The following is a 25,464-nucleotide window of genomic DNA, read 5'->3' as shown; positions in this document are numbered from 1 at the left end:
TATCCCATCAGCCCATTCTTTAAGTCCCCACCACTGTGTCTGTTACAGCTGTCCCCCTGCTGCATTCCTTTTCCCCCTCTCCTTTCTGTTTGTCCTGTGTGGCCGCCCCTCCCAGCCATTGTGCTAACTAAAGTCACAGCCCTATTCATAGGAATGGCTCGTACAGACTAACTGGAGCCATTGCTCTGCCTAGGGAGAGGGCTTCTTGCTTCTTTGTTTGGTTCCTTTGTTCAGACCCGGGCTGGGTGTGGGCGATGCTGCCCAGAAATGCAAGACCTGAAGTGTCCAACTAATTAAGCATATGAGTCATACCTGTGGCTCAGAACATGCCCAGGCATGCCTATGCTTACCTGCAGCCTTTCCCTGCCTTCTCTCCTCCCCTGTATCAAGAGGAGCCAATCAAAAGTACTGGTGGGAAACTGCCTGAGTTTGCCTTTAAAGCCGGACATTTTCTGATCAGACCTCGGAGAAGGTCCTTGCTTTGCCACCTGGTCTGATCAGCTGATGCTGTCTTTGGGGGGGGTCCTCTCCCCGCTCTCATTTGTTTTTGAGCGTACCCCCCTTTTTAAACTCCCCTCCCACGAACAACAAATTTGTGCCTGGAGATCTCCTGATTATTGTAAGCAAATCAAGTCCTCTATCCATCCTCCGATGCTACTGCCGTTCCTGTCTCTGTGCTTGCTACTGTCCTGGGGATTGGTAAGAACTCCCTCTTGCAAACTCCCTCTGTCCTAGCTGCTGGCCTTGTTTCCCCAGCAGACAGACCCAAGCTAACTCCTTGGTCTGTATCTGTAATCTGTTTCTTGCTCCGCAGCACCTTTGCTGCTGGAAATAAGCCTGTGCCGCTGCTAGGCTGTGCCTTCCTGGACTGTATCCTGGGCTGCCAGCTTGTAGCCACCCCACTGCTGCAGCCACCGCTAGTTAACCCCCGCCCCGGGGCTGTACCCTGGGCACACACCACTCTGCCCTCCGGAACTGCTCCCCCTCCCGATCAAAGAAGTGGCATAGTGTAAGGTGCACCTATTAGAATCAGGTTCTTAGTCTAGATAAGTTGTAATTTCATTTTGCACAGCTGTGGTTAAGTTAGGTTTAAAGAATTGTTTGTATTGTGCTCTGTAAGTTAGGTTTAAAAAAATTGTTGCCTTGTGTTCTGTTACTTGATAATTTGTGTAGTCTTGGTTAAGTTAGATCATAGATAAGATTTTACTGTGTTCTGTATAATTGTGGTTAAGTCTGTCTTCCTGCTGCCCTAACCCCCTCCCCCCCGAGCTTGCCCGTGTCTCCCCCCGAGCTCCCCAGTCACTCGTTGCAGTCTCTCTGCTGTTTAAACTTGCAGCCTGTCTGCTCTCTGTGTCTCCCTGAGTTTAAATCTCCCTCCACAGCGCCTCTGCCTTTGGTCTCTGCTCCTCCACGTGCTCCTCTTCCCCCATCCCCCACCTCACTCCTCTACCACTGCCTTCCCCAACGTGCTCACCCTGCTCCTGCTGCTGCCAAACCTCAATTGTATTACTGAAGTCTAGCATAAAACCCCATTGGTTACCCTTTTTCTCTCTAACACACCTCACATTTTACATTTACACCACTGTGACATATGTTTACCTAGAGTTGTTGGTTATTTAACACATTTTACCCATAACTGATAGTTGGTTATATGCTGCTGTGACACACCCTTTATATACAAACTGTTAGCTACCTGTTACATTTATACTTCAGTGTTAATTGGTTACCAACTGTATTGGACCCCACTGTATTGTACCCCACTATTGAAACCCCCCATCTTATTTACTAAAAGAAACCCCTCCCCAATTGTCTACCTTAACAAACCCCGTACCCCTCACTATTGAATTTTCCCTGTTTTTTGCATCTTCTTATAAAGTTTATTTTGCACCCCACCAGAGCAGTAGTTGTCCCCCAAGATCCCCTACCTGCTGGCAGGGTCACACTGTTTACTTCAAAGAGAGGGCAGGCTACACTAAGCTGCAGGCTGAGCCCTGAGCTGCAGTTCTGTGCAGCTATATCACCCCAAGAAGCAGCTGCACGTGCGGGCATAGAAGTTACTGTAGGCTTAGCACAACTGCAATTTACTCCTCCTCTCACACCTTGGGAGAGACGGGGAACCAAAGCTCCATCTACTCTTCACCCCTCCCTTCAGGACACAAGGGCTGAATTCTACACTAAGCCCAGAGCCGGGAGCCAGGTAGGCTGAGCAAGGAAGGTGAGATGGGGGCCTTACTCCTCCATTCAGCCAAGTAAGACAAGGGGACAGTCTAGTCCAGTGAGAATAGGGTTACCATACGTCCGGATTTTCCCAGACATGTCCGGCTTTTTGGGCTCCAAATCCCCGTCCGGGGGGAAAGCCCAAAAAGCCGGACATGTCCGGGAAAATCGGGACATGCCGGCCGGCGGTGCGGGTGCTCGGGGGTCGGGCCGGGGGCTCGGGCCGGGCCCGCGGTGCGGTGCCTGGCCGGGGGCTCCGGGGCCGGGCGCTCGGGGGCTCCGGCGGGGCCGGGTCGGCCGGGCCGGGGCGGGTCGGCCGGGCCGGGGCCTCCGGCGGGGCCGGGGCTGGTCGGCCGGGTCGGGGCCTCCGGCGGGGCCGGTCGGGTCGGGTCGGGGCCTCCGGCGGGGCCGGGTCGGGCCGTGGCCTCCGGCGGGGCCGGGTCGGGTCGGCCGGGCCGGGGCCTCCGGCGGGGCCGGGTCGGGTCGGGTCGGCCGGGCCGGGGGCTCCGGCGGGGTCGGGTCGGCAGGGCCGGGGGCTCCGGCGGGGAGATCGGGGGGTGCCAGCCGGGCCGGGGACTCGGGGGCCGGGCCGGCGGTGCCACGCCGGGCCGGGGGTGGTGGGCTGGGCCCGGGGCCGGGGCCGGCACCCCAGGGCCAGGGACAGCCTGGGCCGCGCCTCCTCCCCCCACACTCCCCCTTACCTGCTTCAGGCTTCCCACGACTCAAATGTTCGCGGGAAGCAGGGGAGGGGGCGGAGACTTTGGGGAGGGGGCGGGGCTGGGGGCGGGGCCGGGCCCCCGTGGAGTGTCCTCCTTTGGGAGGCACAAAATATGGTAACCCTAAGTGAGAACAGTGTGCTAAGCTTCTATTAGGAAGAACATAAATTGTCACACAAGTCAATTAATTTCTGCTTTTTTTCTACACTGGAAATTCAGCCCAGATCCATTGTAAGGTTGCTAAGATTCATGCATCCAAATCCAGAACAATTTGTGGCTTCATGTCCAAACCATGCAATGGTCACAGAGCCGGTTTCTGATGGATCCATCTTTTGTAACAGGAGTTTTGAGGGCCTTTAACACTCCTGTGAGCAGTTGTCCCCTCTGCACATTACTATTTTTTTTTTTTTTTTTTTTTTTCCCTTCTCTCAGTCTCACTCCCTTCAACTCTGAAACTGATTCTCTTTCTAAAATGGGGGGAAAGTTGGTCTGAACTAGGATGAAGAAAAAAAGAGCAAATGGATCAATTCTGAGGTGAATTTGTTTAGTATTTCTTTTGACTTCCTCATCATCTACCAGGAGCTACTCCTCTTTCCGAGCTCTCCTTGTTTGTTTCAGTGTGAGGGCTGCTAGCCACATGATTAAGATTCAGCTTGCAAAAATGTGTATTTGCAGCAAGTATGGTTTACCCTCTGACCTTTAGCAGCCCTGTCCTCTGAAAAACACAACTGCACAAGTTTAATTTTCACTTAGGATGAAAAATGTGTAGTGGGGAGTTGGGGCAGGGCTCATCTTTTCGTAAAACCGTCAAAAGCTCCATTTCATCCTTTGCATCAAACTTTTCACACAGTTTATGTTGCATTATGCAGTGCTCCCTTGGGAAAGAATTCTGGCAGCAGAAGCAAATGCAAACACTCTTGTTAGTCTTTGCTGTATAAAACCTGTTCTTGAGCATTTGGGGGGTCAGTCCCCTTCAACAGGTTCACTTTCCCTCATTGCAGTTTCATGAATTCAGCCATAAGCATAAAAGCTGGCATTTGTTTTAAATGAATACCTGGCTATTTGCTAAGCAAAACTGGATGTTTTGTGTGACATGGAGAAGTTGGAAGAAATCAAAATTTGAAATTCATGTCATTGCAACATGTTCTGAGTGTTCTCCAAAAATTTTGTGCTATCAATGAAGAGATTAACATTTTGGGCCTGATTCTCAGCTGATGTAAATTGACATAGCTCGATTGCTGTCAATAGATTTGTGCCAATTTACACCATCTGAGAAACTGGCCCATTATGTGGATGGTTTGTTGGGTTTTTTTTGATAGCTCTCAAAGAGCAAAGAAGGGACATTTTTGTGGCTTCATGTCCAAACCATGCAATGCTCACAAGCTTTCTCAAGTTGGGAAGGAAGGGTGTTGCTATGGAAAAGGGTAGATTTTTGCAGGCACTGAGATAATTTGGGAGATTGCTAATGGTATGCAGAACATTTCATCTATACCGCAAGTCACTGATTTGAATTCAGCTCCCCTTTCATCTACACTTTATTACCAACAGAGAGCTGCTTGGTGGCATATATGAAATAAGTTGTCGATCTCAGTCTAGTTCCTAGGCTAGAGTTTAAGAAGAGTTTAAGACTGAATACATCATGGCTATTGAACTACCTTCTCAGTCCTGCAAATGGTTCCTCCAGGCCAAGCATTATGCATATTGGCAGCGCAAACATAGAGAGCCTTTGCATCGCTGCTGTCTCTAGTCTACCCCTTCTGGGATAAAGAGTGCTCTAATTTCTAGGGCTGTCAGTTGGGCAATCATCACATCCATTAAAATAAAATGCTGTTTTTTGTCTTAGAAAATGTTCCACTTCCATTCACCCTAGCACAAAAATCTGTTTCTGCAGCACAGAATTTTTCATGCTTCTTTCATGTTCCTTGATGGCATGAAGAGAGAAGGATAAAGGAGAGTACAACTGTTAATGCATAAAAGGAAAGAAATGACATATGTACCTTAATCAAAATACACTTTTTTCTGTTTCCTAGAAGCACTCTGCTGATGTGCTGGCCAAATTACTTGGATCTGGCAATAACCAGTAGATTCTAGACCAGAGACAGTATCAGACTGCAACAAAAACATTGGTCAGTATGTGAAAGTGAACGTGCTGTTGAAATTGCAATCTTAAATCTCAAAATACTAAAATTCAATTAGCACTTTAAAAATATCAAGGTGCCAGACAGTATCCCTAGGACACAGTCCCTAGTACAGGGTGCTGCCTTGCTTTTTCTGAACTCTTAGACATATTGATATTGTCTTGCAATGAGTTCCACAGGTTAGTTATGCAAAGTGTAAATTAGTTTTAAGCACTTGAAATATTCTTGTACTAAGTAAGAGGGTAAAGAGGAGGGTCCAGTAATTTGCCTTTTCCATAACATTCATTATTTCATATACCTCCATTATGCCTCCTCCTATTTGTCTACTCACTAAATTTAATAGTTCTAATCTTTTTGGTCCCTCTTCTGCCTCTAATCAGTTTCTCTATATGTCTCTGGAGCCCTTCAAAGAATTTCTTCCATATCTTTTTTTCAGATGGGTGACTAGGACTGAACATAAAATTTCTGTTATTTCTCTCCATGGTTATAATTGACTTAAAATCTAGAAAGGTGCATGAGTTCAAATTACTCCTTCCAATAGGCATTATCTTTCATTTGTCAACACTGAATTCATCTGCTGCGCATTCACCTAGCTTGGGTAGGTCCCTCTGAAATTCTTCAGCCTTCTCTAGTGTTGATTTTCTGAAATAATTTTGTGTCACATCCATATTTGGCCACCTCATTATTCACCCCTTTTCCCACATCATTAATAAGTATATTACACAAAACCTGTCCTAACAAGGAGCCTTAGGGAACCCCCCTGTTAACACTTAACCATGCTTCAAATTGACCATTTATTTCTCCTCTTCGTCAGTTTCTTGTCCATAAAAGTAGTTTGCTTCTCACTGTGAACCTGATTCTGCCACCCTCATTGCATGGCACTGCTTGTACAATAAGGTTACTCCTCTTGAGAAAGGGGAGTAGATGTTGGCTCCAAATGACTTCTTCCAGGCCTCTTATATTTCACGTTTATGTTTTTCCTCTTGCCACCTCCCCAGTTATACTGCACAGGGAGAGAACCTTAGGATCCCAGAACCTACGGACATCCCAGAGGGAGAGAATACTGTCTGCAACCTCCTGCTGGGATACTGAAGCTCCATCTTGCCCCCAGCCCAGAGCTATACTTCAGAGGTAGTTCACAGGAAATAGTGTTCTCTCAGGCTTCTGCATTCGTTCACCCAGCTCCTTTCCCCCATATACTTTCAAAACCCTTGTTAGTTTGTAAAATAAGTTACAGGGAGCCCAGCCCCCTTTGAAGATTGTTTTCCAGGTTTCACATCTAGCCCACAATGTGAAATTCCATAATTTTGGTGGGAAATTTCATTTTCTTCACCAAAACTTTTTCTCTAAGTGAATATCAGCCTTCCTCATCCATTTCTAATGATGATCTGAACTGCGCTACTCTAAACCATTCCAATCGCCTGCCTCCCATCATACACACATTTTAGGAGCAGCAGCAGTTCTCTTATCCATTTGACCTTTCCCATCAGCCTCTAACCAGAACTACATTTTACTTTGCCTCTTGATGGTGTGAAAACAAGAAAGCTTGCTCGGTCGACACAGGATGCTGAAAAGAATGCATTTTCCATGCTTGAGCACCAGGTCAGCTATGGGCACCACAACAGCAAAAGAAATCATGGGGTAGCAAATGTTGACAGAAGGAGACTTGATTAAGAATGCAACCTGCTTTATTCCTATAGCATAATTCTTTTAAACAAGGAGATTGCCTGGATTTATAGAAAACTGAAAGACAAGTATTAACTCTGACAATGATTTTTGAAACGCCGGGAGGGACGGAAATGGTTAATTCATGGAATGAGACAAACATAAATGATGCCATTGTATGGGATAAAGGTGTAAAAGAGGAAGTAGGATGCATTAGAACAGAGAGTGCATAATGTATTATCATCAGCTATGCAGCCCTGATGGGCGAAGGCTTTTATACGAACACTATATTGATAGGTATTTCAACCAGCAGTAAAAAACTGCACTTGACACTCCTCTGTAGGGAAAAATATCCATGTAGTCTTTGCTGTAGGACCAATTAGCCTGTGAAAGCAGTTGGAGAAGGGGGAGAAACAGAATATAAATGCAGGATGCATCCACACTTGATTACTCTAATGAAATGTCCATTGATTCCTATAGATTAATGTGAGAAGAACGGCAGCTGTGGAGTGGCTAACACCTCTAGGTCAGCAGCTGTGTGTGTGTGTGTGTGTGTAGGTGGGGGTGGTCAAGAGAGACCAAGGTGGAAAAGAAATTGGTTAGTCCAGCTCAAGAGAAAAAGAGTGGGCAAGGTGCTTGGATGTGGCAATAGACAATTGGGCTCTGTACTAGGCCACCACAAGGGACTGCAGGAAGCATGTGTTGTTGTTTTTCTCTGCTTGTCTCTCCTCTTCATCTCTGCCTCTTGCTCTTATTTGACTTTGCTGTAAGGCAGACAGAGCTCACAGGTCATCTGTTTTTGTTAGATTAATTTGATTCAGCATGTAGAAATAGGGGCTAGATGCTGAGCGGGCTAATGGCTCTCCACAGGTGACATTGCAGTTGATCAGCATTCACCTCCCCCCCTCCCTACCCCAATCCTTGTGCTTAAAAAAGAAAAAGTCATGGGAGAGAGAGTCCCTTCTTCTGCCAGTCTTGTAAATATTGTTATGCTAACTAGAGATGCCTTGCACCAGTCCCATCCCCACGTCAGTGTTTGCTTCCACACAGAACACTGTGCCACTGTAACACCGTTCACTGAGCCCAAGAACAGAACATACAATTCTATTATCTCTTGCGCAGTATCCTATAAGGTGCAGGGATCTGACTTAATTTAGGGACAATAGTGGTTTCCCTAATTGTGTAACAGTGGTAATTGCAATATTTCTTCTTCCCCGGGGAAATATCTGTTAGAGGGGATTCTATCAGTAGGTATTGAGGAAAGACACATTAAATTCTATGTGCTAATCCTGACATTCTTTCATTATTCTCTTAGGGCCCTGATCCCACAAGCCTCTCTGTTCTGGTGAAACCTGGCACCCATCCAGAGCCCCTTAGCCTCTTCACATGCATACGAGTCAAGCCTCGTTGAACAGAGCCATAAATTGTAGGATCAGGGCCATACATTGTACTGAGAAAATAGGTTATGGTACAAAATTTTAAATGGTCAAAATATTAGTTAATTATTATTTAAAAGCAGGATTTTATTGAAAAAACCTCTGGGCCAGATCTTCACCGGTGTATTTAGCAAGTAGTTATGTTGATTTGGATCTATGTGCTTTGTATAAAGACTGGGACCTTTGTGGTCTTGCTATATTTACCCAATTTCTTCATAAGAATGGTCCAGTATAGTTCTTCGATCAATTAAGGATACCATTATAGTAACACAAACACACCACTATTTCGATATTTTCAAATGCATACAGTCTTACAGGACAATAGTATTTTAATGATCAGACATTTGTCATGCTATCATCTCTCTTATATAATATATCTTATAACATAACTAACGATAGGTGCCTATTATCTAAAATCAGCATAATAATTTCAAAAGGTCAGGATCCTCCACATTAAAAATATCAGAGAAACTGAAGATTAAAATTCCTGTTGAACTTTACTCTAAATTTTGGGGAAAGGTTGGAAAAATAATTTTAAATTGTCTCCGTGGCGCAACCTTCTAAATAGTCAGTATCTGCTACTGCCCTGATTTACTTGATTCAGCATAAATGATGTAAAATGGGGCAAATTTATCAGAACGGCTGTTGGTGCTGAAATTCTGCTGCAGGCTCTTTCAAACATATGCAATGTGATGGTGCATTTATACAAATGCTTGGGGTGAAGGGTCACAATGCCAGCTAATATGAGTTGGGGTTTTCTCATACAGCTAACCATGCACACACCCCTTCTGGGTGTTGCTAATGAGGTTCCCATTAGAATAATCGATTCCTTCCTCCATTTTCTTTTGATAGCTGCAGGACTTTCTATTATTGGTCAATGGCGTATTCTGTATGTTCCCCCTGTAAGCAGCAGGATCAATAAAGGGTGGGAACCTCCTTCCCACTTACTGCAGTAGGAGCTGGTCCCACTCCTATGCAATTCAATGACAAAACTCCCATTGACGTTAGTGGAGCAGGATCAAGCCACTACAGAATAAAAAAAATTATATTGCTAACTGGATACCGTTTATTATATTTACTGAGTCTACTCTACAATCATTTACATCCAACAAAGAGGGCTAATGCCTGCTCTAAATGCAAAATTCAATTCAACCTTAACTGTGGAGTCATGGCCAGCACCCCCATAATGCTTTGAAACCAGAAAATATATTGTCCTTTGATCATTATTAAGAACTAGCGGTTAGTTACAACTTTCATTTTTGTCTGTGCATGAACAGTTATTGGATGCCATTTCCTTGCATTTCAGGGTTCCTAAATTTTAACTTCATATTTTCTTCCGTATTATGTACTTTTTGCCATGCTCAATAGTCAAATAAGTTTCACCCCACAACTTCACTAATGTATGTTTTCCAGACTATGATATTTTGGGTTTGAGGAATCATAAAGCTGCGTGGCAATTTCAATGACCTTCTGTCTTCTAATCTCAACCTGACTACAATACCCAATGTAAGAACTTCAAATATTGCTACTTTCTTTTATATGTTAAAAAGAGGCCGTGAAGCATGACTGATTCTTGCAAATGTTTCAGAGGTTGTTTGTTCCTTTTTCTGTGAAAGCCTATGCAACAGTTCTTGCCCTGCAGACGGGCAGGTAGAACTGTGAGTGTCTTCAAGACATTAGGTTCCTCCACACAATAGCTTATAAAAGAGAGAAGGGGGTCTGATGAAATCTCTTTACACCCTGAGGTGAAAGGCTCTATTTTACAGCACATCGCTTCAGCTAGTAATGAGTTCAGTACATGACAAACTTTAACACGGTGAAAACCAAAAGAGAGGGGGAAATGGCAGTCTTGGAAGTCCTTTTCCACCTTAAAATTGGATGGGAGTGCATTGATTGCCATCAATTCTGTTCCTTTCATTTCTTTTTACATTTTCATTAATGTTACTTATTACGCTTTAAAACATAGTTCAAAAGGGCTCTTTTAAATTAAGGATTATGACAAGGTATGAAACACTTAAATATACTGTAAATGCATATGAGAGTGTCTGTAACATATGGACCAGAACTAGAATACTGTAAACAGAACAGCACTAGAATACAGTACACTGGTCTATTTGTCTGCACTTCTGTACTGAGTGTATGAGCGCAGAGATTTAAAAATGGAGCCTTAGATATTGACAGCACCAAAACTGGCTTTCCCCTTAAGAGATCCTGGTGTATTTTTAGAAAGCATAAATAGGCTGCATTCTCCCACTTGCAGACTACCCAAGACATAAAAAAGGAAGGACTTTCTGCTTTCTCCAAGTCTCCTTCACCTGCTAGCACCATATAAGTCTGTCTTTTAAGCAGTACAGGTCCACCGTTCTTTTTTTTTTTTTATTGAGAAGCTGCAGAACTCTAACCAGTGGTTCAATAAATTGTATTACATCCCCTTCGTACTGAATGCCCTACAAGCTTTGGCTTTCCATGTGTAATTGCAAGCTGTTATTAGCCCAGAGCTGCGTCCGTTACTGTGCTACACTATTGCTGAGCGGTCAATTTTTTTCCCCTGCCATTTCCTTTGCTCACACCATGCTGACCACGTTGGCCAGAGGCTGCCCGAGGTTTATAGTGCAGCATTGATTTTTCTTTTCTCTCAATACTGACAGAATCATAGATCCAAGGCAAATAAAGAAATGCATTCGGTGGTGATGAAATGTCTTTCGTTCAGCCTGGATTGAATCAAAGACCATCAGAGAAATGTTCTACTCTAAAATGCTAGTGAAACTCACATTGTTTTGAAAATGAATTTTCCATTTTCTTAGCTGTAACTTTGATTCTTAAATCACGCCACTAAAAAAATAATCAGATAAAATTGAGGATAGAATACAAGCCTATGTAAAATGTTATTTGTTAAGTTTTGTAAGCTGCTGATGCAAAAGGAATCAGGTCATAGATCAGAAATTTGATCACCTATGTGTCTCTCTAGTAAGTATGCTGCATTACCATGAATACAAAGGTATAACATGATTGCTGTATAATTCCTATAAACCAGGATAATATTGGAAATTGAAAATATTGTGCACATCCGTTGGACATTTAGATTTGTTGTAATTAATATATATCTCGCCTCACATATTAATAATAATTTGCACTTCCCATCTGAGGATGTCCAAGGACTTTGTAAAGGTGGGTGACTATCATTATCACCATGTTACAGATAGAGGAACTGAAGCACAGAGAGTTTAAGCAACTAGTCCAAGGTCATACAGTGAATTACTGGCGAAGCCAGGAATAGAACCCAGGTCTTCTGACTCCTATCCTTCTACTCTAAAGGCTAAATAAAATGTACAAGGCAGAAATGAAAACTTCCTCATTCTTCATGGCCAATGGGATGCTTCTTAGTCATTATATACTGCCACAACACTCTATTCCCCAACTCTATATACCATTCACCTATAGCCTGTAACTTTCTCCTATGTCAAAACATGTTCAGGTAATGCCACTAAGGTCTTAGTATAGAGCAGACATCTCTGTTTATTACTTCATCCATGGGAATCTTGGACATAAAGCTTTCTTGTGTCCCTGGTCCATTCCTTACATCAGCCAGATGGATAGTCTGAACATTTACTTCTACTTTCTGTGATACTAGGGGTCTCTTCTAGTACACTTCCAGGTACGCATCATTTGTGCAACAACAGACAGAGGACCAATTTAGTAACCCAAAATTCACATCATGAAAAGTGTAGCAGACAGTCAGACATGACAGATGGAACTTCCATGCTTTACCTTCTGCTTTCTGGTTTGTTCTGGTGGTGTTTGTTTAAAACAGATTGCTCAGTCATAACATGGGAGTTCTGTGCACACTACTTAGCCTGGCCAGACATGAAGGACATCAGTCTTTTCTTGCCCGAGAAAAACTTTCTTTAAATTTTAAACTTCTTCCAAAAGTGTATATAAAGTTTGTGCTTACAGGACTCTTCTTTACCCTTACTCTTAATATGTGTCATGGGTCCATATTATACATCAAATTTTGCCCTTGATATTATTATGTGCAGGGCTGCCACTAACATCAACTGGATCCCTGGGGCAAATTTTTACTTTAAACATTTAATTTAAAACAGCACATAACTGGAATCCTCCTATCAATGAAATCCTGCATAACTTAGGGATATGTCATAAAAAATGGGTTTGAGGTAGTACTGGTCCCCTGTAATAAAGACCAGCAATGAGTAAGGATAAAATCTGCAGAAAAGAGCATGTTCTTTGGATTCTACTATGTTAAAACTTAGCAAATTTTAAAAATCAATTAATGTAATTTGTTGTGGACCCTTGGCAGCTTTGCATTTATGTGCCAAACTTGGACCTTCCGTTATTCTCTTTGTTTTATATGATCACATATCCATTAAGAAAAGACTTAATCATTCTACGTACATTCTTTCAATGGTACCATTCCTAGTAATTCACAATGTGTTACTTTCATTGTATAATTTAAAGAAGACTTTCCACACTGGGACAAGGGATAAGGCAAGCTCAGAGCTCAGAGCTGACCGAAGCCATCCCCAAACTGATTCTGTTTTGAGGCTCAGAAAGCTTTGGGAAGCTCTTTCACATCCTTCTCCCTCTTCTTTCAGTTCTCTGGGCTCTATCCTCATCTGTGGCCAAGTCAAGTTCAGCTTTAAGTGAGAATATGTGGCAAAGGAGACTCGAAGACACCTTTTTCACTTCTTGATCCTGACACCAGCAACAGACCAGTTCAGCACTTTACAAAATGTAGACCTGCTTCTGGGCTGCTCTAAGTTGTAGCACCTGCAATGACCTTCTAGGGGCCATTTCACCAGCTTGGGATCAGCAAAGTACAGCAGGTCTCCAGACATGCCCTCTCCCTAGCCACTTCTCCTATGCTGGGGAAATCCTTTGCTAGCTAGTTTAAACCAGGTTTGCTGCTCTTTTGCTCCACCTGAGCAGCACAAAGAAACCATAGCCATGACCAGGATTGGTGCCTCTCAGATATTGGACACGTTCAGATATTTATCCATACTATACCCTTTGAGGTTTGCCTATTGGTATTTTTTACACTGACAAATCCAGGACCTGTACTCAGGAAATGTACTCAGGAAATGAACTCTAAGTGGGAAGTTTGCCTGAGTAAGAACTTCAGGATTCAGGCCCTTAATTAATAAGATGCATACTCAGAACAGGCAATGAGATTCTGAGCAAATATACTTCAGCCGTTGTTCTAAGGCATGAAGGTGAAATTGGAATTTTTATGTAAAATTTAGAAATGCAGATAGGCTTGTGTCTTCACCTAGCATTATAGAGATATAATATCACCCACAGCTAAAATCCAACCAATTTTACAAAATGTGCTAAAGCCATTTCACTATACAAATTATATTCCTGAGTCAACATTTAAATCCCAGGAAGTGGAAGGTGAGGAGAATCTACAAACAGAATTGATATCAAGGAATGCAAGTGTGATAAATACTACAAAATATTGCCAAATTGTATTTAATAACCTAAATATGTAGGAATTTGTTGTTAAAGAAAAACCTATTAATTGGATCATATGTGAAATACGATGTTTTCTGAGTGTCACCAGTGGTGAATAAATGCTTGTGTAGTGGTGTACCACATCTGGTTTTCTATCACAAGATCCCATAGCAGCAGCAGGCTATGCTAATTAATTTTTAAGATGGATGAAAGAGCTCAGATGTGCTGGTAGTGGTAGTCCCAGGTGGCTTCTCTATTGTCCGATGCAGTGGGTTCACAATTTTAAGTGTAACAAGCGAGAAATGTTGGAAAAGCAAAGAATAGAAAAACTGTAATGGCATCAAATCATAAAGTATCTCATTTGTACTAGCCAGCTCCTTAGTTAAATGTCATTATCCACACCTCTTTTCCCCTCCAAATAGAACAAATAATATACTTCTGGTTTTAAATAAAACTGCAGGGCTAAGTAATAATAATATATGAATATCAGTGAAAGGGATGCTTGCGTCATTGTCCAAACAGGGAACAATTTATAGATGAAAGCATGTAAACAAAGGACCCCATCTTCAGTTCTGTGTTTCCTTAATCCAAAATGTGTAACTGAATTTGGAAGTGAGATCTGCAGGAGGGAAAGAACCAGAACCATTGGACAAACAACATTTTTCATGGGACAGAGAAGCCAGTTTCAGTGACCTGATTGAGATTCTGATTCATATTCCAAATCAATGTGTGAATTAGGCCCTTCTTTTGAGAGCCCAAATTTCAGTATAGACACTGCTATTGAAGTGTGTACTAACACTGATACTTGTAAGTATTAGAATCTTTCAAATGGCCTTGCAGCCATCAGTGCCACAAAACTCTATGGAAGCATAGCTGCAAGCTAGTGAAATCTCAGTTCTCTCAGTATATTGCTTCAGTCACGGATGCTGTGCTCTTCACCACGGCATCTGTGCCTCTAATGTGTGCAGCTGACGCTCCATTTGAAAATTAGGCACATGACATTTTTTCTAGCAGGCTATTTTTTCTTTACATGGATGGTAAAATGAAAAGTTAGTGAAGTATTTCCACTGGGTGGGGGGAGAGAGCTTTTTTAGATCTCAGTTCACTTCTAAAGTTCTATTAATCTTCCTTAAACTCCAAATGTCAATTTTCAATGAATGATCAATGAGGATTCCTTAGTAGCGTCACGTTATGTAGTAAACATCACCCTACAAACACTGAACCCTGCCCACAGATCTGATCCTGCTAGATGCCGAGGTCCTCCTGAGAGATGCTCTGTGCCATCAGCTCCAATTTCCTGCTCCATACCTTTCAGGATCTTGCCCAGTACAAGAAGTGTGTACTTCCGAGTGGTCTCAAATTAGCATCCATTCACAGAAAACATACAGAAAACTACTTAGATATTATGTTCATTGGGATGTTCTGTCTAAATTGAGACTTTTAGGCACTAATAATAATTAACTACTTTCTTAGTAACGAAAAAGTCTTAAATGCCTGTTTACTTAATGGTCCCCTAGGGTGTCTTTGTTCTGAATGGGCTAAAAAATCTTAGCTGCAAAATAAGCAGGCGATTCCAATCAATAGAGCCAGAGGACTATATTGATTACAAGAACTCCATTCTTTAGTCATTAACCCTGTGCATTCTTTACAAAAGCTGTACAGGACCATTCTTAACCACTACAGCAAGGAGGACTCATTCAGAGATTTGAATTTCATTAAACTTTCATAGCCTGTTTACAGCGGCTTCAATTTAACCTGAAGGATTTTGTTCTTGAGATCCAAAGCCAGAATAACTGCATTGTATTCTAACCAGGTGGACTCGCAGTGTGACAAACAGTATTAATCAAGCTTGGAAATTTTGTCGACAGAATGGCTATTGCTGATATTGCTGTATATCAGGGACCGGTCACATGAGAAGCAGTGAAATAAAAATCTATATTATTAGCAGTGCCCAAAATCAGGCCATTTGAATTGTAAGAAACACACTACTTATGGGAAAGCCTCACAGTAATTTAATTGGGCTTGAGATCAGATGCTTAGAAAGCCTGTTTCTTCTCACTGATACTGGTGTAAATCAGGAGTAATTTCAATGAAATCAGTGGAGTTACATGTGCTCCTGTTCAGGTACCTCTCCCTATTGGCAACACAGCTGGCTCGGTGACTATGCAGCCATTGGTGCCTCTGCTCTAGGCCCTCTCTCATAGAGCATATGGAGCAGAAGTTGATGCTCCAAGTAGCGATTATTAGTAGAAAATCAGAGTTGTTCGGGTGTTCCCTAGCCTCCCCTCTCTCCCCTCCACCTCTGCAGAGCCCTAGCTGCATACTGTTTGCAGAGGGGAGCATGCCACATAGGCACACTCCCCAACATGCTGGTTGGCAGCGTATGCAACTGGCAGGGCCGGCTCCAGGCACCAGCTTACCAAGCAGGTGCTTGGGGCGGCCACTTTGGAGAGGAGCGGCACGTCCAGCTGTTCGGCAGCAATTCGGCAGACAGTCCCTCACTCCTGCTCAGAGCGAAGGACCTCCCGCCGAATTGCTGCCACAGATTGCGATCACGGATTTTGTTTGTTTGTTTGTTTTTTGTTTGGCTGCTTGGGGCGGCCAAAACCTGGAGCCGGCCCTGGCAACTGGCATTATTGCATGTTTGCTCTCCAATTCACTTGACAGTACAGGGGCACATTTGGGCCTACCTCTTTAAGGGAAGATTCTCACATTTCACATTAAGAAGGTTCATGACACACAGTAATGGCTGTAAATGGTAAATTGAATCAAATGCACAACAATTGAATAGAAGCTGCACAAACAAGCCAAAAGCCAGCTATTTACAGAGATGCTGAAGGAACTCCTAATAATCATGGATCAGTTGCAAAGACAATCTGTCTCGTCACCAGCTCAATAAAGATCATTGTTCTAACGGAATAAATTATGCAACAAGTTTAGCCCTTTTTTCTGTCTGGAAACACTTTCTGAACTGACCTGATTTCTTGTGAATGTGTTCATTATTCCTAAGTATTTGCTTAATGGTTTATGTAAATAAATTTCAGCCATGGTTTGTTCCTGGACACCTATCCTTAGTCATTATGGGTCTAACCCAAAGCCCACTGAAATTAATTACTGTCTTCATTGACAATGCATCACAAATAGGGCCTACTCTGAAGCTCTTTGGTCACATAAATCACACTGTATTATTTCTGTTCTCTGATTGGATGATAAACTTTTTAAATAGAATGTTGATGATTAGTGAATAATTCTTTGTGCTTAATTTAGAATCCTGGGAGTTACATAAGCATTTCAAGAAACATGGAAGGAGATGTCAAAACACACAGTTAATGACTTCACAATTACTTCTGAGCAAACTCCCTTTATTTATTCACAAAAATATTCCCAAATCACATCTTATTAGTTGATCCACTCTGGTTTTAACTATTACAAAAGTCTTCAAAAAGGCTTTAATGAACAGGGCCATTTTCATGACCATTGAGCTCTTTAAATTCATTTTAACCCTTTGTCCCAATTCAGATTTAAAACATTATTTCATTGGTAAATTTATGAAGTGAGGAAGTATAAAAAGTATAATAATAATAATGTTCCGTGTGTCACAAAAATTGCATCGTTATTCCTATTCTCTAGGTGGGAAAACACTATGAATTGTGGCAGGCCCTGGGATAGATTTTTGGTCACCTAACTCCTAGCAAATTGCCCTCTCCGTTGGCCCATACTGTCCTATGTAAGAGCTACTCAGAAGAGCTTACAAAGATGCTCATAATCAGCAAAGATCATTGTTTTCATGAGAATTCCTTTGGGGCTCAGTTGCCTGAACTTTGTCTAAACTAGATCCAAATAAACATGCACTGTATGACAACTTACGATTTTTTGAAACAATGTATATTTGAAAATGTTGCTAAATACATCGCAACTACCTTCTGTAGAAGGCTAGCTTTCCACAGAATGAACTGGTATTAATCCGTAGTGGGATCTAGTTAAATCCAGAGAGGTCGTTAAAGTAATTCCCCAACTACTGTAATAACCCCAAATATCATTCCAAGTAGTGATAGGTCTGAAGAGTATGGGCTGTGTCATGTGGCCAGGAAGACTTTTTTGAGGAGACTTCTTGACATTTTGGTATTTTTGGGGGGTGGGAGACAACCTAGCCCACTATCCCCTCTTTTATGCCCAGAAAGATAAAGTTCTTGGCTTTCAGCAAAATTTTAGATTCTCTGGAGTAGAGAAGGGCTACAAATATTATCTAGCAATACTGCTGAAAGACTGCAAACCAGGAAGTACCAAGCAAGCAGAGCAAACAGCAGGAGTTCAGCTCCCTGTTTCATAATCCCAGAAACTACATGCAGTTGAAACTGCCAAAATTTGCCAGGTTTCTGTCCATGCAGATGAAACTATGATTTTTGGGGGTCAAAAATCAAGGGGCTCATTCAGGGGGCAAGGTTTATCAAAAGGTTTGCAAACATTTCCCATGTCTTCATATGCAAATACCTAGGTATTTAGGGGGAATCCAGAGATACTGTGTAACAAAACAGCCACATAGTGTTGATATGTAATCTTTGGAGGGAAAGAGGTGAAATTAAATGCTAATGTTTATTTAGATTTAGCTCTCTGGAGCATATTTTTGTGCTCAGTGCCAAGCACAATGGGGCTCTGATTCTTGACTTGAGGCGCACTGCAATAAAAGAATAATTAATAACAAGTAATAAGGCTAAAAAAGGCACCAGCTGCTATTTTCTATGCTTGTGTTCTTCATGTGCCAAGTAACAATTTGCAGGGGGAAAAGGAGAGAAATTCAAATTATGTATATACATTAAAAATTGTCTTCATTGAATAATAGAGGATCTTCTAGATTTCCTATTTTGGCTTCCCCTGCAGTGAGTCTGGTTTTGAATTTACATGAGCAACTTCCCCTGCCTCTTCCCCCACCGCATCCCCATCCTGCCTTCTATCATTGCCAGTTTGGAAGCTTGAAATAAATTAAATGGGTATTTCTACATGTTTCTATGAGAGCCCTTGCACTAATGCTACACAGATGAGTCTGAAGCCAAATGTGTGCGGTGGATTTTTCCCAATGTAACGCAATTACCGAAACACCTGTGCTAAATAACTTTGTGCTGATCCACTGTGAAAATTTACAGGGTTCAATAGCCCTCGAAATTTCTCATTTATTACCTGTGGTGCAGTAGTCTAGTGGTTGAAGACTGGGCTACCAAACAACAATATAAAGGACCAGACACAGATTGACAACCTATTTAAAGCCTTTTCCTTTCATTCCCTCTACATTATACCTACAGTATTCTTTTTCTTTCCGTGCCTACAACTTTAATTCTATGTTACTTCAACATGTCGAGGTCACAACAGGTTTTAATGATGCTACTGAGATAATTGTAAGCTCACTCATATACTATGTGAAAACTGGAAGTGACACTCAGAATGGAATACATACATGAAACTAGCAGTTTTTCGCTTTAGAACTAAGGGTAAAATTTTCAAAAACAGCTACGTCCCATGTTCAGAAATGACCTAGGAGTTGAAGTCTCATTAAAAATCAGTGGGACTTGTTCCTAAGTGCCTAAGTCATTTTGAAAATGGAACTTAGGCCCATAAGTCACTTAAGCACTGTTGAAAATGTTTCCCGAAGTTCATGGCTAACATGTCATGGGTGCACACCTCTGCAATACCTAAGAAAGATGTGATTGGTTCAAAGTCCTGACCTTGGAGTGCATTTGTTAAACTCATACATTAGTTACTTGTTTCTGTATTTGCAACAAGTACTGGGATATTTAGGCAGATGAAGGTTTATCCCTAAAATGCTGTACCTAGGGCTGTACTATGAGGCAACTCCAAAAGGTGAGCAGTGCTGATCACCCATGAGTAAAGGTGGTGGACGTTGCCAGATGTATAAGAGTGTAGACTGAAATCTATTTAAAAGTCCCTTTCTCTGTTTCATTAAAGTGGTGACTATGCTGTAGCCATCTGAAATCTCTCAAGCTTTGAAATTTGTAATATGGTAAACAGAATTGATCAACAGATGCAGGCAGCACACATGCTTACAAGAAACATTTAGCGGTGGTGGAGGTACAGCGTAACCTTCTCTCCCTGAAAGCTGGCAGGCAGTTTTTGTTTAACACTCTCCAGATCTGTCTCGGTTACGTCAGTTCCTCTCTAGTGAAACTCCAGCTCTGTGCATGGAGCAGTGAACCACAGTGCAAGGAATGGCAAGTCACTGACATTTTCTATCTGCAAGTATAAAAATCAAGGAGGGGAAATGTACAAAACATTCATAATAAGAAGTGAATTTAAACCTCTGACTCCAGGAGATGCTGCTGCCAATGTGTCTGGAGCAGGTACATTCAGACATTCAAAATTACTTGAGCTGATTCACAGACCAAAAGTAACCAGCACCTTTATCCAACTGTGAACAATGCATTTTCTTCATTTGGGAGATCAGTGAATCTTATTTTTCTCAACAACAAAAATGTGTGGACTGCTCATCTAACATCTCTGCAGAGCCGAATGACAAACAACACCTGGAAAACTACATCTATTGTCTTCATGTTCCATCAAACTTTGAGGAAGTTCAGAACAGGTTCTAGATGCAAATTTTGTAACTCAAGCCCAGCTCTAATCTTAAACATCCTCATCTATTAAAACTTCAATTTTACCATGATTTTTTCTAATCTCCTAGGCCCAAATTCAGACCTTAGGCTTTACTTAGTCACATAGCCAAGAAGCTGAGGCTCAGAGAATTGCAGATCATCATATCTGAACCTGGCTACTGGCTCTGTCATTCATACTCCTTAGATCCTTCTCAGATGGAGGCTTGGAAGGCAGCTTCCATTGCATTTCATCAAATTTACTTTCCCTCTCTAATGCAGATTTAGTTCTGCCCTTGCCAAAGGGGCTCTTATAATTATAGGACCATAATAATCCTGGTTCTTTCCTTCTAAAAGTTATTTCAAGTCTAAATGAGGCCACTAGTACGAGGGAATTGTTTTCTTTGGTGCTATATTTTTCTGCCTTATAAAAAAGTAGTGAAGTTAATAGCTACTAAACCATATTAGATTAACATCTTGTGCAAATGTAGCAATTAGCTATGTGGCTAGTCTGGTTTGCACTCAACATATTGTTGAGAGGGCCCAGCACTTCAAAAGAGCTCAGGCCCAGATTTTCAAGGGCTCAGCTCCCACAAAAGAGGCCAGATTTTCAAAAGAGCTCAGAACCAACTTACGCACCTACATAAGGACTAGCTTTTCAGATGAGTTCAATGAACATATAACATGCTGAGCTCTTTGAAAAAATCTTGCCAACAGTGGGAGCTGAGTCCTATTGGAAATTCCAACCCTAGTGGACATACCAGTTAAAGATATTGGATGCCAGATAGGGTGAAAACATTAATGCATGTGAAGCTTGAACCAATATAAAAAAACATAGAATTAATGGAACATAACCAGCTCTGATACGTTTTTCATCAATAAGGTTTCAAATTACAGCAAAAGTTTGGTGCCATTTTCTATCCCTATTACAATCTTTTTCATTAACTGTTTAAGACTTTTAATGCTTCATATCTTTTCATCCTCAATATATTGTCACTCTCATTTTCATTCCTTTGATTACTGCTGCAAGGTGAATGCAGTCCTAGTTTCATGGGCACTCTTTAGAGTAAAAGGAAATATTGATGTTTGGAGCTGCACATCAAGATACAATACACAGACAATCATCATTTCTTACCCTGTTCATTTGTTCTTGAGATGTAAGCAGGCCAATAAGGAATCTATGCCCAATATTATAGACCCAGTGAAGTACTTTTACACATCCTCAAACATTATGATCTTCACAGGAGAAAATCTCTATTGTCCTATTTTTCTTGCACTGATTATAACCTGTTGTTTCCTTTTATAATTTATACTTACTCTCTAAGGCAGGAAGTATGAAACAGAATAAATATCAAATCTCTTTCACCTCATACACTAAGCCACTGGAGTTGTGTATGAAAAGCAAGCAAGATTTGACCCAAATTCACTTGTTGCCCTAATGCTATACATCTCATACTCTCTCCTTCCTGTGAATTTTTACTATATATATTTTGTATACCCTCACTATAGCGCACAGCTGAATTATAAGGGGAGTTGATATCAATTTCTACATTTAAGATGCCTAACACTTTCCATTATAAAAGATTCTCAAAGATCTTTCTTTGAGAAGATCAGATACTTCTATTATTTGCAGCAGACCTATGAAATTTGGCAGAGGAAAAGCCCTTGAGTTAGAGAACTGTCTTTTCTTTATCCCATGAAATTCCATTCACGTTTAGTTAAGTTATAAACTGTTAAAATCACCATTTCTCTTCTCTCACTTGTCTCTCAGGAAAGTGATGGCAGCCTGCCAAAATAACTGAACATGAACATTCTAAGACCAGACCCACACAGGCACCAATGCAACAGCAGCGCATGCTGCACTGGGAATGCCTGGCACTGGCCAGAGCAGCTGTTGCAGCTGGGTAGAAGAGCAAGGCTTGGCCCTGCTCCCATAGCTGACCACAACCCCAGGCCCAGCATAGGCCCCAGTGTCCCATCCTCTTATGCAGGGGCAATATATAGGGCAGGAACTCCCCCAGCTCCCCTATAAATCCATCCCACATGCACCACATGGCCCCCAGGAGTCCACGCTGCCCTCTGGGGGTACCAAATGGGGCAGAAGACCCCAACCTCCCAGGCTGACAGAGGAAAGCGAACTTGGCCAAGCTGGGCTTCCTGTTAGCAGCCCCTGGATCTAGCACATAGCCCCAAGGGTCCATATTCTAGGATAACAGCCTTCTCCAGTTGCTGGTTCTGTAGCTCAGGGGTCTGGTGTGGTGCTGCAATGCTGAAGGGTCATAGTTAGAGCCCTGATGATGATAGGAGGAAGAGTTTTTTACAGTGGTGTGTAATAGTATTTTTTAATCTTTTTTGGGGAAAAAAACATGTAGAAAATTATATATTTTAAAAGGCATTAAAAAGTTTAAGTTACAAAGTCAAGTACTGGAAAGTTAGGAAATGTCACATATAAACCACCTTCATTTGTCCCTCTTGTGCATATGATATGGTATTTCATTAAATGATCACACACTATTTTTTCCCTAGCCCACTGCCTCATTCATTGCACTGGTTGGAGACACCAGGGGCCAGAATTAAGGCTTAGTGTATGAGGTGCACAACATCCATAAACCTGGCATTTCCTGAATTTTGGATGCCTGACTTTGCAACCTAAATAACTTTGTTTTAACTTAGTATTTTTGTATGTAATACATAATACAGAGGGGAATGTAGACTATACCGTAAAATGACAGGAATGTTCATGTTCCATTCAGGCACAAAAGGGAGGTCAGCTTTTAAAGAGATGGCCTTTTATATCAGTTTTGAAAGTCTACAATGTTACAGCCGGCTGTGGCGTGCTTCTAAAAAGTCAGACACTAAAGTGTGCTATACTGCTCACTAACAAGCCTGCTACATCCACCCAAAGCCGCAGTCCTCTCCCAGGTTTTACATAATCAGTTTCCATTCTGTTATGCTGTCCTGCCTGGAGTTCTGAAACAGTTCTCCTATATCACTTATGTGTATTGCATCATCCTTAAATCATTAACAGCTAGGCTGAGGCTCAGACAGTCAGTTCTTTCCCTGCTGCCCCTTGTTCCCCTGAGGGAAGTAATATACACCAAACAGCATCCTGGGGCAGATAACTTCCCACCTGCCAGTGCATTGAAGGGCAGAGTTCTGCCCCCTCTCTACCCCCTGCTTGCAGGAGGAGTAGCATCTCCCACCAGTGCCCAGATCAGGAACCCAGGCAGGCTACACAAGGGCAGGAAGGCTTTACAGCCCAGTAGGCCTGCACACACCCATGTTAGGATGGGCCACAAAGAATAACATTAGCCATATTATATCTAGATCTGTGCAAAAGTTGTAATCCTTGTATTCGTTTCCAGGTACTTATTCTATGACTGTCACAAATGTACATGATCTCCCTGGGTACAGAAGTTAGAATCTGGAACTCTGATTCAGCTGAAAGAGGTATAAAATCACCTGTCTTCACTGGCTCCCAATTGACTTCTCATCGAACGAGGCCTGTGGGTATGACTGTCACTGGTCTTTGCATGGGTGTACATTGAGGGCGGGGGTGATGGGAGGAAAATACAAGGAGCCTCCCTGCATAAAATCCACTCATCATAATTTCTGCACTCAGGGAAGACACACACTGCCCCAAAGGAGGCAGTACGAAAGTAAGGACCTCACCCTCCAGGATGAGCACATGTTGCTACTTGGATCTCCTGGTAAAGTGGAGTCAGTTAAAGAGGGAGTTCTGCCCTCTCCCTTACCTGCCTCTCTAGTCCCCATGTATCATTTCCATGACAAGTCAAGTATTTGCTTAGGGCCAAATTCTGTCCTTGGATGTATTCAGGAAGTTCCCAGTGATTTGAATGTGACCCACACATGTGGAGAAATTGGCTCTTGGGATCTCATTCTGATCTCCCTGCTGCCCCTTGTTTCCCTGAGGGAAGTAATATACATCAATCAGCATCCTGGGGCAGATAACTTCCCACCTGCCAGTGCATTGGAGGGCAGAGTTGTTGTAAATCTAGAGTAAGTTCAAGCCAATAGCTTTACACTGCTATACAATTAGATCAAGTAATATCAGACTTGGGCCTTTGATCTTCATGTTATTCCTAAACACAGGTTTCCTACATGGCAGCAGTGTATAACCATGGCCCAAATCCTGCCTGCCGAACTCACATTGGCTTCAACAGTGAGCAGGATTTGGCCCCATTGTAGGTTTCAATATTTAGTTTCTGCATCATACATATAAGGGGCCCATTTCCCCTTATATGGGAGGTTTAGGTTGGACATTAGGAAAAACTTCCTAACTGTCAGGGTGGTTAAGCTCTGGAATAAATTGCCTGGGGAGGTTGTGGAGTCTCCATCATTGGAGATTTTTAAGAGCAGGTTAGACAAACACCTGTCAGGAATGGCCTAGATAATACTTAGTCCTGCCATGAGTGCAGGGGACTGGACTAGATGACCTCTCGAGGTCCCTTCCGTTCTGTGATTCTATTCAGTGGGAGCGGGACTGGGCGCAAGCCAAATGCTAGCTGACAATTAAACTGTTAGCTTTACCTAGAGAGAAGGGGTGATTTCTGTGACTGGCAAACAGAAGCTGGTATGGGATAATTTACTACCCACTGATCTTTAATAATGTGTTCTATTTCATAACATCCTCTAGTTTAATAAACGTATTCTTAAAAACTCCCACCTGAAATGCATGGCCATGTCTACTCTGAATAAAATGAGAGCAAGAGTCAAATGAGTCTCCCAGAAATGGCTGCTCTGTAAGTCTGCTTTCTCTATCATTGTCACACACATCTCTGATAATATTTACTTACTGTTTGAAAGGAAAATGGCTTTCTGAAACCATTAGTTTTTTTTCACCCAGTTGCTGTCATAAAGGTCTTTATGATGGAATGACGGAAGACATGTCCACAAAATTGGATAGAGTAGAAAAATATACCAAAATATAATTGTATTTCTATGTAGGACAATTTAAAGACACTGTATCTGTCAGTGTAGTAGCTCTGTTTTTGTATAGAAGGACAGAGAATATGAACTAAGGATAAATATTTAAGACAATACTGGTATCTGGAGGAGCTGAAACTTGATTTTAAGCTGAAAGACTTTTTAAGGTCACATTTTATCCAGTATTTTCCTATATTCCTTTCCATTCCGGCCTTTTGAACCTTGGCCTAGACATACTACAGTATGTTTATCATTATTAAGATGTAGTGTATAT

General features: G+C 42.1%; 1 long non-coding RNA gene across 3 annotated transcripts; it reads left to right on the top strand.

Moving 5' to 3' along the window:
* The first annotated feature begins 363 nt into the window (after positions 1-363).
* On the top strand, positions 364-23,690 carry LOC128844671 (uncharacterized). Of its 3 annotated transcripts, XR_008446518.1 has the most exons (4): positions 364-699; positions 4,964-5,059; positions 9,586-9,678; positions 12,786-13,763. It is a non-coding gene; the product is annotated as an uncharacterized LOC128844671 (long non-coding RNA). The 3 variants fall into 3 exon arrangements; XR_008446517.1 differs by lacking the exons at positions 4,964-5,059; positions 12,786-13,763 and adding an exon at positions 23,609-23,690; XR_008446516.1 differs by lacking the exon at positions 4,964-5,059.
* Positions 23,691-25,464: the final 1,774 nt, after the last annotated feature.

Source organism: Malaclemys terrapin, chromosome 10, assembly GCF_027887155.1.
Source record: "Malaclemys terrapin pileata isolate rMalTer1 chromosome 10, rMalTer1.hap1, whole genome shotgun sequence".
NCBI classification, from domain to species: domain Eukaryota; kingdom Metazoa; phylum Chordata; order Testudines; family Emydidae; genus Malaclemys; species Malaclemys terrapin.
This window is presented reverse-complemented; position numbering and strand designations above follow the sequence as displayed.